Source organism: Heterodontus francisci, chromosome 22 (assembly GCF_036365525.1).
Source record: "Heterodontus francisci isolate sHetFra1 chromosome 22, sHetFra1.hap1, whole genome shotgun sequence".
Classification (NCBI taxonomy): domain Eukaryota; kingdom Metazoa; phylum Chordata; class Chondrichthyes; order Heterodontiformes; family Heterodontidae; genus Heterodontus; species Heterodontus francisci.
Window position 1 is genome coordinate 37,751,857 of NC_090392.1, and position 16,247 is coordinate 37,768,103.

At 47.2% G+C, this 16,247-nt stretch overlaps 1 protein-coding gene across 1 annotated transcript in view; it reads right to left on the reverse strand.

Annotated features, from left to right (window-relative positions):
* Positions 1-12,181, reverse strand: part of LOC137381323 (zinc finger protein 229-like) — a 66,010-nt gene extending 53,829 nt beyond the window's left edge. The window contains exons 1-2 of the mRNA XM_068053718.1: positions 11,717-12,181; positions 10,664-10,816 (exon numbers count right to left, since the gene is read on the reverse strand). The gene's annotated coding sequence lies outside the window, so the exon portion shown is untranslated. The remainder of the gene's footprint in view (positions 1-10,663; positions 10,817-11,716) is intronic.
* Positions 12,182-16,247: the final 4,066 nt, after the last annotated feature.

Consider the following 16,247-nt stretch of genomic DNA (forward strand, 5'->3'; position numbering starts at 1 on the left):
GCACAGTCCTTGTGGAGATGAAGTCCCATCTTCACACTGAGGGTATCCACCATCGTGTTGTGTGGCACTACCACCGTGCTAAATGCGAGAGGTTTCGAACAGATCTAGCAACTCAAAACTGAGCATCCATGAGGCTTTGTGGGCCATTAGCAGCAGAATTATATTTAACCACAAGCTGTAACCTTATAGCCTGGCATATCCCCCGCACACTACCATTACCATCATGCCGGGGGACCCACCCTGGTTCAATGAAGCGTGCAGGAGGGCATGCCAGGAGCAGCACCAGGCATACCTAAAAATGAGGTGTCAGCATGGTGAAGCTACAGCACAGGACATTTTGCATGCCAAACAGTGGAAGCAGCATACAATAGACAGGGCGAAACGATCCCACAACCAACGGATCAGATCGAAGCTCTGCAGTCCTACCACATCCAGTGGCGAATGGTGCTGGACAATTAAACAATTAACTGGAGGAGGAGGCTCCACAAATATCCCATCCTTAACAATGGGGGAGTCCAGCACATCAGTGCAAAAGACAAGGCTGAAGCACTCGGCACTTCTGGCTGAAGATGGATGCGAGTGGATGATCCATCTCAGCCTCATCCTGAAATCCCCAGCATCACAGATGCCAATCTTCAGCCAACCAGACTCACTCCACGTGTTATCAAGAAATGGCTGAAGGCACTGGATACTGCAAAGGGTATGGGCCCTAACAACATTCTGGCAACAGTACTGAAGACTCCTGCTCCAGAACTAGCCACACCCCTAAACAAGCTGTTCCAGTACAGCTACAACACTGGCATCTATCTGGCAATGTGGAAAATTGCCCAGGTATGTAAGCAGGACAAATCTAACCCGGCCAATTACCGCCCTATCAGTCTACTCCCGATCATCAGCAAAGTGATGGAAGGGGTCTTTGACAGTGCCATCAAGCGGCACTGACTAAGCAATAACCTGTTCGCTGACACTCAGTGTGGGTTCTGCCAGGACACCTCAGCTCCTGACCTCGTTACAGCCTTGGTCCAAACATGGACTAAAGAGCTGAACTCCAGATGGAAGGCGAGAGTGAATGCCTTTGACTGCAAGTCAGCACTTGACCGAGTGTGGCATCAAGGAGCCCTCGCAAAACTGAAGTCAATGGGAATCAGGGAGAAAACTCTCCACTGGTTGGAGTCAAACCTAGCACAAAGGGAGATGGTTGTGGTTGTTGGAGGTCAATCATCTCAGTCCCAGGACATCACTGCAGGGGTTCCTTAGGGAAGTGTCCTAGGCCAACCATCTTCAGCTGTTTCATCAATGACCTTCCCTCCATCATAAGGTCAGAAATGGGGATGTTCACTGATGATTGCACAACGTTCAGAACCATTCGCAACTTCTCAAAGACTGAAGCAGCCAGTGTCCAGGTGCAGTCAGACTGTGGCAACATCCAGCCTTGGTTGTTAAGTGGCAAGTAGCATTCGTGCCATCAAGTGCCAGGTAATGGCCATCTCAAAGAAGAGAGAATCTAGCCATCTCCCCTTGACATTTAATGGCATTACCATCACTGAATTCCCCCTCTATCGACATCCTGGGGGGTGGGCAGGGTCACCACTGACCAGAAACTAAATTGGACCAGCCACATAAATACTGTGGCTACAAGAGCAGGTCAGAGGATGGGAATTCTGTGGTGAGTAACTTGCCTCCCGTCTTCCCAAAGCCTGTCCACCATCTACAAGGCGCATGTCAAGAGTATGATGGAATACTCTCCACTTGCCTGGTTGAGTGCAGCTCCAACAACACTCAAAAAGCTCGACACCATCCAGGACAAAGCAGCCTGCTTGAATGTTTGTGGATGGGGTGACATTCACTCCCTCCACCACACACGCACAGCGGCAGCAGTGTACACCATCTACAAGATGCACTGCAGCAACTCACCAAGGCTCCTTCGACAGCGCCTTCCAAACCCACCACCTCTACCACTTAGAAGCACAAGGGCAGCAGATCCATGGGAACACCACCATCTGCAAGTTCCCCACCAAGCCACACACCATCCTGACTTGGAACTATATCGCCTTTCCTTCATTGTCACTGGGTCAAAATCCTGGAACTCCTTTCCTAACAGCATTGTTGATGGACCTACACCCCAAGGACTGCAGCGGTTCAAGAAGGCAGCTCACCACCACCTTCTCATGGGTAATTAGGGATGGGCAATAAATGCTGAAATAGCCAGCAACGTCTACATCGCCCGAAAGAATAAAAAAAAACCCTTAAGTCTAAAATTATTCCAGTTGATATTTGAGTAATTGAAGTCCCCCAATTATAACCACTCTATAGTTCTTGCACATTTCTGTGATTTCCCTGCAGATCTGCTCCTTCATTTCTCTCTCACTATTTGAAGGCCTAGAGAATACTTCTAGTAGTGTGATCATACCCTTTTTGCTTCTCAATTCCAAACAAGTGGATTCCGTCCATGCCCCCTCAAGGACAACCCATCTTTCCAACACTGCAATGTCTGCCCTAATCAGTACCGCCACCCACTTCCCTTTTTTCCTTCTCTATCTTTTCTGAACACTTTTTATCCTTGTATATTAAGTGCCCAGTCCTCACCATTTTTAAATCACATTTGTGTTACTGCCACTACATCATAATCCTGCTATTTGTGCTTGTAGCTCACCAACCCTATTCACCACACTTTACACTCATGCATTGTCTTTGCATTCCTTGTAGTCCTTCTCAGTCTGCTCTCACCAGATATGAAACTATTACTCTCTCTACTACTGTCTAACATTCTCACATTATGCACCTGATTCCTCTTTTCTACTTCTATAAGCTGGTGCCCATCCCTTGCCAATTTAGCTTAAAACCTCCCCAATCACACTAGTTGATCTTCCCACGAGGACACTGGTCCCAGACCTGTTGAGGTGCAACCTGTCTCTTTTGAATAGGTGCCTTCTGCCCTAGAACAGGTCTCAATGCCCCAAGAATCTGAAGCCCTCCCTCCTGCACCAGGCTTCAAGTCACACATTGATCCTCCCTATCTTCCTATTTCTACACTTGCTAGTGTGTGGCACTGGGTGTAATCCAGAGATCAATACCTTCAAGGTGCTACTCTTTCACTTCCTCCCAAACTTGTGTAGGACCACAATACCTGCCCTTGCTATGCTGTTGGTACCAACATGTAGCATAACTTCTGGCTCACTCCCTTCTCCCTGCAGAATATCTTGCACCCTTGCAGAGTCGTCCTTTACCCTGACACCAGGGAGGCAACACTCCATGTGGGACTCTCAATAAAGGTTATAGAAATGCCTGTCTGTTCCCCTGACTATGGAATCGCCTTAACATTTCTGCACTTTGCTGCTCCCTCCTGTGCAGTCCCCTGCCCATTGGTGCCATGGTGTGGACTGCACTTCTTCAAGACGTAGTCACTCTCAGCAGTCTCCAAAGCTGAGGACTGATTTGAGAGTGGCACACACCCTGAAGACTCCTGCACTTCCTGCCCCTTCCTACTCTTCCTGATAGCCGCCCACCTACTCTAGAAACATAGGAGAAGGAGTAGGCCATTCGGCCCTTCGAGCCTGCTCTGCCATTCAATACGATCATGGCTGATCATCCAAACTCAGTAACCTGTTCCCGCTTTCTCCCCGTATCCCTTGATCCTATTAGCCCGAAGAACGACATCTAACTCTTGAATATATTTAATGATTTGGCCTCAACTGCTTTCTGTGGTAGAGAATTCTACAGGTTCACCACTCTGGGTAAAGAAATCTCTCCTCATCTCAGTCCTAAATGGTTTACCCCTTATTCTTAGACTGTGACCCCTGGTCCTGGATTCCACGCAATCGGGAACATCCTTCCTGCATCTAGTCTGTCCAGTCCTGTCAGAATTTTGTAGGTTTCTATGAGATCCCCTCTCATTCTTCTTAACTCTAGCGAATACAAGCCTAATCGACCCAATCTCTCTTCATACGTCAGTCCTGCCATACCAGGAATCAGTCTGGTGAACCTTCGCTGCACTCCCTCCATAGCAAGAACATCCTTCCTCAGATAAGGAAACCAAAACTGCACACAATACTCCAGATGTGATCTCACCACGGCCTTGTATAATTGCAGCAAGACATCCCTGCTCCTGTACTCGAATCCTCTCGCTATGAAGGTCAACATACCATTTGCCTACTTAACTGCCTGCTGCACCTGCATGCTTACTTTCAGTGACTGGTGCACAAGGACCTCCCCCTTTCCCAAACTATCGTCGTTCAAATAATAATCTGCCTTTCAGTTTTTGCTACCAAAGTGGATAACCTCACATTTATCCACATTATACTGCATCTGCCAAGTATTTGCCCACTCACTCTACCTGTCCAAATCACACTGGAGCTTCTCTGCATCCTCCTCACAACTCCCACTCCCACCCAGCTTTGTGTCAGCTGCAAACTTGGATATATTACATTTAATTCCCTTATCTATATCATTAATATATATTGTGAATAGCTGTGGTCCAAGCACTGATCCCTGCGGTACCCCACTAGTCACTGCCAGCCACTCGGAAAAAGACCCGTTTAATCTTCCTCTTTGTTTCCTGTCTGCCAATGGAACTCCTACTGCCTGTGGGGTGACAACCTCCTGGAACATACAATCCAGGAAATTCTCCTGCTCCCTGATGCTCCGCAGTAATTTCAGTTGTCCCTCAAGCTTGGAAATCTTGAGCTTGAGCTGAAGCAACTGGAAACACTTCACACACACGTGGTCGCCCAAGACACATGATGTGTCCTGAAGTTCCCACATACGCAGGAAAAAGACGTACATTTATATAGCACCAGGGGATCTTTTACAAGAGCACACAGGGCCTCAGTTTAATATTTCATCCAAAAAAACGGCATGACAGTGCAGTGCTCTCTTAGCTTTTGTGGTCGAGTCCTGGAGTGGGACTTGATCCCAGAATCTTCTGACTCAAGAGGCTAAAGTGCTGCCCACTGAGCCAGAGCAGACACTACAATTTAAATTCCACTAGTGGCCGTGGTGGGATTTGAACCCATGTTCCCAGGGCATCAGCCTGGGCCTCTAAATTACTAGTTCAATGATTACAAGTACACCATCCTCTCGAGGATGTTGCCTGGATTGGAGAATTTTAGTTATGAGGAACGACTGGATAGGGGACGGTTGTTTTCTTTCTAACATAGGCAGCTGAGGGGAGACCAAATTGAAGTTTATAAAATTATGACAGGTCTTGATAGAGTGGATAGGAAGACCCCATTCCCCTTGGTTGAAGGTTCCATAACCAGGGGCAGAGATTTATGATAAGAGGTAGGAGGTTTAGGAGGGATTCAAGAAGAAATGTTTTCACTCAGAGGGTGGTGGGATCTGGAACTCACTGCCTGGGAGGGTGGTAGAGGCAGAATCCCTCATAATATTTAAAAAAGTACTTGGATATGCACTTGAAGTGCCCTAACCTACAAAGCAACAGACCAAGAACTGGAAAGTGGGATTCAGCTGGATGGCTCCTTGTCAACTGGCGTGGACCCAATGGGCTGAATGGTCTCCTTCCATGCAGTAAATTTCTATTATGCCGAGTTGAGGAGCAGCCCCTTCAGGGAACTATACAAGGACTGTAACCTCTCACACTGAAATCATCACATGCAGCCTGGGAGCAGGTGAAGCTGCTTAAAACCCTGTTGTCCAGCTTGCTCCATCTCCTGGGCATTAGGACCTGGTTGGAAACAGAGACCCTAAAGCCCTGCAGACTCTTTGGGCTAACCAAGACAGCTATGCAGTTGCCCTGACCCTGCCCTGTCTAAGATGGCAGCCAGTGCCTCCGCTCCTCCGGGCCTGTCAACATGGGGTAGGCGCAGGGCTCTTATTTGGGCCTCAGGGCTACCCCAGGTGTTTATGACGCTTCCCAATCCACCCACAGCTCCAATTCACCCCCAACACCAAGAACCGCCTCTCGAGCCTCTTGTTCTGCCTCAGTCCTTCTCCACGGTCTGCACTGTGCATTCACAGAGCACAGTCCGATCCCACGCTGGTGCACTGGGCTCCTGTAGTCAATGATAGAGGGACTTTCTGATATACGGGGAGTCTTGCTAATTAATCCACCATTGAAAGCTCCAGTTATTGAATGGATGATTATTTTCGTGTCATCCCATCGAGATTGGAGACTGAGAGGCAATGAACGAAATTAAATAAATATTTCAAAATAAGGGGAAGCCACTTAGCACAGAGATGAGGAGAAATTTCTTTACTCAGAGGGTTGTGGAAGCTCAGTCATTGAGTATGTTTAAACCAGAGATTGACAGATTTCTAAATACTAATATCATAAGGGGATATGAGGATAGTGTGGGTAAAAGGCATTGAAGTGGATGATCAGCTATGATCGTATTGCATGGCGGAGCAAGCTCGATGGGCTGAATGGCCTACTCCTGCTCTTATGTTCCTATGGATACCCGAGTGCTCAAGCTATGGTTCGAAGGACAATGGGACTTCTGTCCTTTACCCACATTTGCACTCAGGAACTCAAGGGATGTTCTCGCAAGTTGTAGATGACACCAAATTGGGTGCTAGAATTAATAATGCGGAGGACTGTACTGAAATCCAGCAAGACAAACAGGCTGGCAGACTGGACAGATAAATGGGAAATGAAATTCAATAGAGTGAAATGTGAGCCGGTTCATTCTGGGAGGAGGAATAAGGAGGCCAATTATGGTTTAGAATGCAAGAAATTAAATGGAGCAGAGGAGCAAAGAGATCTGGGAACAGAGTCACATAAATCACTAAAAGGAGCAACACAAGTCGATAAGAGAGCAGAGAAAGAGCTGATGTTCTTTTCTGGAGGAATACAATGCAACAGCAGGGATGGAATCTTAAATTTATAGAGACTCGCTTAGAAGGACTGTGAGCAGTTCTGGTCTCCATATTAAAAAAGGATATTGAAGCAATGAAGAAAGTGCAGAATAGATTTACAAAGATGTCACCAGAGAGGATGCTACTATCCAGTAAGATTGAGCAGGCTGGGGCTCCTTTCTCTGGAAAAGAGAAGACGAGAGATGAAAGAGGTCTTCAAAATTATCAATGATTAAGAACAAGGGGGCAGCAAAGACAACAGACATCAAAAGGTCAAAGAGAGAATGAAGGAGGAATTCCTCTACTCAGAGTGGTGAGAATGTGGGACTTGCTGCCATGTGGAGTGGTTGAAGCAGAGAGCAATGATGTTCTTAAGGGAGGCTCAATACATTTATGAGGGAGAAGGGATTAGAGGGATATGGGGGCAGGGTGGGACGTGGTAATTAGATTGGGAGGAGGTCCACGCGGATGATAAACATCAGGACAGACTGGTGCGGCTGACCAACCTGTTTCTGGGCTGTAATTCTGTGTATGTACAGCAGGGGTGGACTAATGTTTGGGTTTACAGGACACAGGGGTGGATTAATGTTCAGGTTGAGAGGGCCCAGGGGTGGATTAATGCTCGGGTTGAGAAGGCCCAGGGGTGGATTAATGCTCAGGTTGAGGGGCCCGGTGGTGGATTAATGCTCGGGTTGACAGGACACGGGTGGGGGGGGAAATTAATGCTCGGATTTACAGGGCTCCAGGGTGGATTAATGCTCGGGTTTACAAGAGCCAGGGGTGGATTAAATAAACATCCGGCTCTAACTTTTAAACTATGCCCTGTAGTACTGGATTCTGCAACCAGCAGAAATAGTTAATCTCTATCTACCTTAATTGTTTCAATTATATCTTGAAAATTTTGATCAAATCACTCCTTAATCTGCTAAATTCCCGAGAATACAACCCTCATAGTGAGGTGATGCATTCTGGCAGAAGGGATAGGGAGACGCAATGTATACTAAGTGGTACAGTTCTAAACAGTGTGTATGGACAGAGAGGCCTGGGGTTCCTGTGCATAGATCTTTGAAGCTGGCAGCACATATTGAGAGAGTTCTGAAGAAGGGTCACTGACCTGAAACGTTAAATCTGCTTCTCTCTCCACAGATGTTGCTAGACCTGCTGAGTATTTCCAGCATTTCTTGTTTTTATTTTAGCATTCCAGCATCTGCAGTATTTTGCTTTTATTTATCATATTGAGAGAGTAGTTGGCAAAATATTTGGCATCTTGGGCTTCACAGAGGTATTGAGTGTAAAAGCAGGGAAGTTATGTTGAATCTTTAAAAAGCTCTGGCTAGGCCACAACTAGAGTACTGCATCCAGTTTTGGTCATCCTTTAGGAAGGATGTGAAAGTCCTTGAAAGGGTGCAGGTTGGAGAAGCTGGGGTTGTTCACCTGGGAGCAAAGGAGATTGAAGGGAGATCTGATAGAGGTGTTCAAAATTATGACAGGATTAGATAAGGTAGACAAAGAAAAGCAGTTCCCATTAACAGATTGGTCAAGGATTAGAGCAAGAGATACAGTGGGAATGTGAGGAATTTTTTTTTAAAAAACGCAGCAAATGCTAATGACCTGGAACTCGCTGCCTACAAGGGTGGTGGAAGCAGAGACAATGATTTCATAAGGAAATTGGATGGGCACTTGAGGGAAATAAAGCTGCAGGAAATAGAGTGGGGGGAATGGGACTGATTGGATTGCTCTACAGAGAGCTGGCATGGAATCAAAATGCTGAATGTCCTCCTTCTGTTCTGTAATGACTCAGTGACTCATTTGTGTAATCTCATTTCGTAATTTATCCTTTGGAGTTTTATTCTTCAGTCATGGGATGTGGGCACTGCAGGCTAGACCAGCATTTATTTCCCATCCCTAATTGCCCTTGAGAAGGTGGTGAGCTGTCTTCTTGAGCAGCTACAATCCTTGTGGTGCAGGTACACCCACAATGCTGTTAGGAAGGGAGTTCTAGAGTATTGACCCAGCGACAGTGAAGGAATGGCGATATAGTTCCAAGTCAGGATGGTGTGTGCATGGAGGGGAACTTGCAGGTGGTGTTCCCATGCATCTCCTGCCCATGCCCTTCTAGGTGGTAGAGGTTGTGGGTTTGGAAGGTGTTGTCGCAGGAGTTTTGGTGAGTTGATGCAGTGCATCTTGTATATGGTGCACACTGCTGTCACTGTGTGTCGATGGTGAAGAGAGTGAAGGTTGAGGGGGTGGATGGGGTGCCAATCAAGCAGGCTGCTTTGTCTTGGATGGTGTTGAGCTTCTTGAGTGTTGTTGGAGCTGCACTCATCCAGGCAAGTGGACAGTATTCCATCACACTCCTGACTTGTGTCCTGTAGATTGTGGATAGGCATCGGGGAGACAAGAGGTGAGTTACTTGCCACAGAATTCTTAGCCTCTGACCTGCTCTTGTAGCAACGGTATTTATGTGACAGATTCAGTTCAGTTTCTGGTCAATGGTAACCCCCAGGATGATGATAGTGGGAGATTCAGCAATGGTAATGCCATTGAACTGGTCTTGCTGCACCTGGACACTGGCTGCATCAGTATCTGAGGAGTCTCAAATGGTGGACATTGGACAATCAACGAACATCCCCACTTCTGACCTTATGATGGAGGGAAAGTCATTGATGAAGTAGCTGAAGATGGTTGGGCCTAGGACATTAGCCTGAGGAGCTCCTCCAATGAGGTCCTGGAGCTGAGATAATTGACCTCCAACAACCACAACCATCTTCCTTTGATGCTAGGTATGACTCCAACTATCGGAGAGTTTTCCCCTGATTACCATTGACTCCTGTTTTGCTGGGGCTCCTTGATGTCACAATCAGTCAAATGCTGGCGTGCGGTCAAGGGCAGTCACTCTCACCTCACCTCTAGAGTTCAACTCTTTTGCCCATGTTTGGGCCAAGGCTGTAATGAGGTGAGGAGCTGAGTGGCCCTGGCAGAACCCAAACTGAGCGTCACTGAGCAGGTTATTGCTGAGCAAGTGCTGCTTGATAGCACTGTCGCGGCCCTTTCCATCACTTTACTGATGTTCAAGAGTAGACTGATGGGGCGGTAATTGGCCGCTTCGGATTTGTCCTGCAATTTGTGCATGCCCTGCTGCACTCCTCATGGAACCAGGGTTGGTCCCCCAGCTGGACGGTAATGGTGGAGTGGGGAATATGACGGGCCATGAGGTTACAAACTGTGTTTGAATACAGTTCTGCTGCTGCTGCTGGTTCACAGCATCTCATGGATACCCAGTTTTGAATTGCTAGATCTGTTCAAAATCTATCCCATTTTTCACTGTGGTAGCGTCACACAAGACAATGGTGGGTATTCTCACTGTGAAGACGGGACTTTGCTTTCATGAGGACTGTGCGGTGGTCACTCCTACCAATACTGTCATGGACAAATGCATCTGCGACAGGTAGATTGGTGAGGACGAGGTCAAATAGGTTTTCCCTCACCACCTGCCACAGACCCAGTCTAGCAGATATCTTCTTTTGGACTTGGCCAGCTTGGACTGTAGTGGTGCTACCTAGCCACTCTTGGTGATGGACATTGAAGATGCCCACCCAGAGTACATTCTGTGCCCTTGCCATCCTCAGTGCTTCTTCGGACTGGTGTTCAACATGAAGAAGTACTGATTCATCAGCAGAGGGAGTGTGGTAGGTGGTAATCCAGGTTTCATTCAGGTCAATCTGTGCTGCAATCCCTCCAAGGCCAACATATCCTTCCTAAGGTGTGGTGCACAGAACTGAAATAGGACTCCACGTGTGGTCTAACCAGGGTTTTGTGTATCTCAGTGCTTTTCCAGTCACACTCATACCTGAAATCTTTTCCCACAGGCAGAACAGGCAAATCTTTTTCCTTCCACACTCAAAGTTGGTGATGATCAGGTCTTGATGAATCAAGTGACTGTCAGATCTTGATGTGATGTTTGGTTTGAGTTTCCTGTCTGCAAATCCTCCCCTTCTAACCCCTGTAAAAAGGAATTTACAAAAGTCATCACTGTAAGTCCAGGATAGAAATTCACAATATTCTCTCCTCCTGCTTCCTGGCCCAGGGCGGCCATGCATGCTCCCTGCTGCACGTTACCCCCTGGAATGCTGGTATCCTAGGAAGATTTCAGTAACATGCCTGTATCTGCCCTGGGAGCGTTTGATGGGACAGATCAAAGCTGTAAGAATGCGGCCCACCGTCACTTCTCAATGGGCAACTGGGGATTGGCAATATATGCTAATCTTGCTAGTGACACCCATATCCAAAGAATGAAGTAAAAAAAAAAATCTGCATATGTAAAACAGATTAAAAGCCTCTACAGAAATACTTGTTACTAAAACAATACTCTTTTACATAGAGTGGTTGGTGTCCCTTTAGCAACCTCATCTCCCCTGGAATCTACCTCCCTTGACAGTCACACACTGGAAATTGCTGGGCCCAACTGTACTCTGGGTGAAACCCAGCAGCTTCTCGTTCATCTCCAGTCCAGCTCAAACTGTTGCAGCAAAAAAGACCTACGCAGGTCAGGGACCTAGTTCTGCATCCAACACCCAACCCAATACAAACTGGCTCTTAATTGGCCTATCTGTGTTTCTCGTACTCAGTTCGGTGAGCAATGCCTGTAATAAAACAAAATACTGCGATGCTGGAAATCTGAAATAAAAAGAGCAAATGTTGGAAATACTCAGGTCAGCCAGCATCTGTGTAGAGAGAAACAGAATTAACATTTCAGGCGCATCAAACCACCAGAGCCTGCAGCCTGAAACTCAGGGTATGAGGAGGAGGAAGAATGAGAAGAGGCAATATAGTCCAACACTCACAACAACTTACAATCCACCTACGTTACTGTGATAGGGAGACAGAGTTTAGAAACACTCACCAACACGACTCCAGTAGAACATCCCAGCAGGAAAAGGCGGAGCAGTGTGTCTACCTGCCCTGATATCCCCCTCCCCAGGCCTGTCAGTCAAACCCCCCACTCCTCCCAGTCCACAGCTCAGCCCAGCAGCTTCCTGCACCTTGAGCCAGCCCTGCCCAGGTGTGGCCCAGTCCAAGGGCAGTCTTTGTGGAAGCAGGGAGTGCGGACCATCTGGCCTGTGTGGTGTCCCAAATAGTTTCTCCCTCCCTCCCCCAGGCCCCTTTATAACTGATAAGTTTCCTTTAAAGTTTTGCCCTTTGATGTTATTGTTTTTTAATCTTGAATTCCTCCAAAAGAGCTGGGAAGCTGGCGGCCCTTATCTTGGGCCCGTCACCAGGAGAAGTCCGCAGTTGTCGCCTCGCTCGGTGCAAACGCGGGACCAGAACCTTCTTATTAGTGGTTTCTGAAGCCTCCCCGCCCGCCGGCGCTTACCAGCTGCAGATGCGATTCACCAGCGTCTCTCCATTGTCATCACTCACAGTCCGCACGCCCCAAAACTCTCCAGCACTGCGCCTGCGCACTGGTCTCCTGTGGCGTGAAGAGGGAATATTGGGTCAGAACCCTGCAATTGAATATCCCAATAGAGAGGCGAGAGGGAAGCGTCGAGCAGACGGGTGCGGGAAGAGAAGCGGCGATTAAGCAGGTATCAGATCGCGGCCAATGAAAGGGTGTATATTTAATTCACTTTTTTGTGTCATATTCATCAGCGCCATCTTTATTACCGGCAGCTTCCGGTGACGTCACAATGATCTGTCAATGAGGCTGCATTTGCGCATGTGCTAGTGTCGCCACATCTGGCTGTGTTGTCAGCAAATACATCCTTTTTCAGTCAGGATTGAAATTCTGGACCCCAGAGAGCTGGGGATACTCAGTCATTGAGTGTATTCAGGACAGAGAGTGATAGATTTTTCAATGCTAGGGGAAGTCAAGCAATATAGGGATAGTGTGGGAGTCTGGTTAAGGTAGAAGATCATCCATGATCTTATTGAATGATGCAGCAGACTCGAAGGGCCAAATAGCCCATTCCTGTTCCTATTTATGTTCTTCTCCTGAAGGTGCTGACTCTGGCTGAGTTCAGTTCAACACTCACTGGTTCCCCTCGCTCTCCACCTCCAAAGTTGTTGAACACTCCCCCCCCCCCCCCCCCCTCTGATGCCCACATCTCTGCCCTGGGATTGCTGCAGTGTTCCAATGAACATCCAACGCAAGCTCGAGGAACAGCATCCCATTGACCGATTAGGCACGATACAGCCTGCCAGACTGAACATTGAGTTCAATAATTTCAGAGCATGACGGACCCCCCCCTTTTAATTTTTATTATTAGTTATTTTTATTTTTTTTATTTTTTATGTGTTTATTTTATTTTAGTTTGTTTCTACTGTGCCTACCCACTTTTTTTCATGTTTGTGCTTGGGGCCAGGCTGCTCAGTTTTCTGTCAATAACACCTTCTCTGTACTAATGCTTTGTCTTTCAGCACACCATTAACATATTGTTTGCCTTTGCTCCATGACCTTCTGGTCAGTTATTCTCTGTGACCTTGCCCTATCAGCACCTTCTCTTTTGTTATCTCTTGCCGCAGCCCTGCTTTACTTGCTTAAAACTTTTTACATTTCTAATATTTGTCAGTTCTGATGAAGGGTCACTGACCTGAAACGTTAACTCTACTTCTCTCTCCGCAGATGCTGCCAGGCCTGCTGAGTATTTCTAACATTTCTTGTTTTTATTTCAAAGTTGTCAAATCTGGCTGGGTTCAGTTCTACACTCACTGGTTCCCCTCTCTTTCCTGCACTGAAGGAGCTGACTCTGGCTGGGTTCAGTTCTCCTCTAGAAGAGATGTGTCCAGTGACGGCCTGAGAATTGATGACATGGTTTTCAGTAATGGGGCCATGGCTCCGAGAGACAGGGAGAGTTGTATCTCTTTAAGGAAAGGGTTAATCAGACTGATGACAGCGTTTAGCAAACTGACTGGAGGAGATATGCTGAAGATACCAATGTAACATTGCTGTGTCTCTAGATAGTGCTTCTGTTGACTTTTAGCCTGTGTGCTAAATAGGTAAGTCTGATTCTTTATAAACAAGCCCTGACCTGTACCAAATCTCTTTACTTCACAGATGATAAGTGACCGTGGCTGCATCATTTGCAGACACTCCCAAAACAGTTGCCTTTGCTTCTCACTTGAAGACACTTCCGGACCTTTCCACATTTCTCTTGATTTAGAGACACTCCTTGGAAAGTCACCATTTCTCCCCATTTACAAACACTCCCTGACCAGTCTTCGTTTCTCCTCCATTTACAGACACTCCCTGCCCAGTCTTCATTTCTGCTCAATTTACATATGCTTCCTGATAAGTCCCCATTTCTCATCCATTTACAGATGCTCCCTGACCAGTCTCCATTTCTCCTCCATTTGCAGATGCTCCCTGCCCAATCCTCATTTCTCCACAGTTTACAGACGCTACCTGCCGTAACCCCCACTCAGCTCCTGACCTCATTACAGCCTTGGTTCAAACATGGACAAAAGAGCTGAACTCCAGAGGTGAGGTGAGAGTGACTGCCCTTGACATCAAGGCAGCATTTGACCAAATACGGCATTTTAATTTTTTTTATTTAGAGATACAGCACTGAAACAGGCCCTTCGGCCCACCGAGTCTGTGCCGACCAACAACCACCCATTTATACTAACCCTACAGTAATCCCATATTTCCTATCGCCTTCCTACACTAGGGGCAATTTACAACGGCCAATTTACCTATCACCTGCAAGTCTTTGGATGTGGGAAGAAACCGGAGCACCCGGCGAAAACCCACGCAGACACAGGGAGAACTTGCAAACTCCGCACAGGCAGTACCCAGAATCGAACCAGGGTCCCTGGAGCTGTGAAGCTGCGGTGCTAACCACTGCGCCACTGTGCCGCCCACAAGGAGCCCAAGCAAAACTGGAGTCAATGTGAATCGGGGAAAACTGTCCACTGGTTGGAGTCATACCTAGCGCGAAGGAAGATGGTTGTGGTTGTTGGAGGTCAATCATCTCAGCTCCAGGACATCACTGCAGGAGTTCCTCAGGATAGTGTCCGAGGCCCAACCATCTTCAGCTGCTTCATCGATGACCTTCATTCATAAGGTCAGAAGTGGGGATGTTCACTGATGATTGCACAATGTTCAGCAGCATTCATGATTCCTCAGATACAGAAGCAGTCCGTGTAGAAATTCAGTAAGACCTGGACAATATCCAGGCTTGGGCAGATAAGTGGCAAGTAACATTCGTGTCACACAAGTGCCAGGCTATGACCATCTCCAACAAGAGAGAATCTAACCATATCCCCTTGACATTCAATGGCATTACGATCGATGAATCCCCCATTAGTAACATCCTGGGGGTTACCAATTAACCAGAAACTGAACTGGAGTAGCCATATAAATACGATGAGATAGTCGAGGCAAATGTAGAGGTTAAAGCAAGCAAGTCCAGTAGGCAGGCCGGACAGGGGCAGGACAGGGAGCGTGGAAGGTCTAATAGGCTAAACTGCATTTACTTTAATGCAAGAAGCCTTACAGCTAAGGCAGATGAACTCAGAGCATGGATCGGTACATGGGATTGTGATATTATAGCTATTATGGAAACGTGGTTGAGGGATGGGCAGGACTGGCAACTCAATGTTCCGGGATACCGATGCTTCCGCCGTGACAGAGGTGGAGGTAAGAGAGGAGGGGGAGTTGCACTATTGATTAGGGAGGACATCATGGCAGTACTTAGAGAGGATATCCCGGAGCGAACGTCCAGTGAGGCCATATGGGTAGAACTTAGAAATAAGAAAGGGGTGATCACTTTGATGGGATTATACTATAGGCCTCCCAATAGTCAGAGGGAATTGGAGGAGCATATATGTAGGGAAATCACAGATAGGTGTAGGAATTATAGGGTTGTAATAGTAGGTGATTTTAACTTCCCTAATATTGACTGGGACTGCCTTAGTACTAAGGGATCAGATGGGGAAGAATTTGTTAAGTGTGTCCAGGATAGTTTTCTGAAGCAGTATGTGGATGGCCCTACTAGAGAAGGGGCTACACTCGACCTCCTCTTAGGAAATGAGGATGGGCAGGTGGTTGATGTATCAGTGGGGGAGCACTTTGGGACCAGTGACCATAACTCTATTAGCTTCAAGATAGTTATGGAAAAGGATAGGACTGGTCCTCAGGTTGAAGTCCTAAATTGGGGGAAGGCTAATTTTGATGGCATCAGACAGGAACTCTCAAATGTTGAATGGGAGAGGCTGTTTACAGGTAAAGGGACGTCTGACAAGTGGGAGGCTTTTAAAAGTGAGATAGGAAGAGTACAGGGCCGGCATGTTCCTGTTACATGGAAGGGCAAGGCTGGCAAGTTTAGGGAACCTTGTTTGACGAGGGATATTGAGGGTCTGGTCAGGACAAAGAAGGAGGCATATGTCAGGTATAGGCAACTGGGATCAAGCAAGTCCCTCGAGGAGTATAGGGG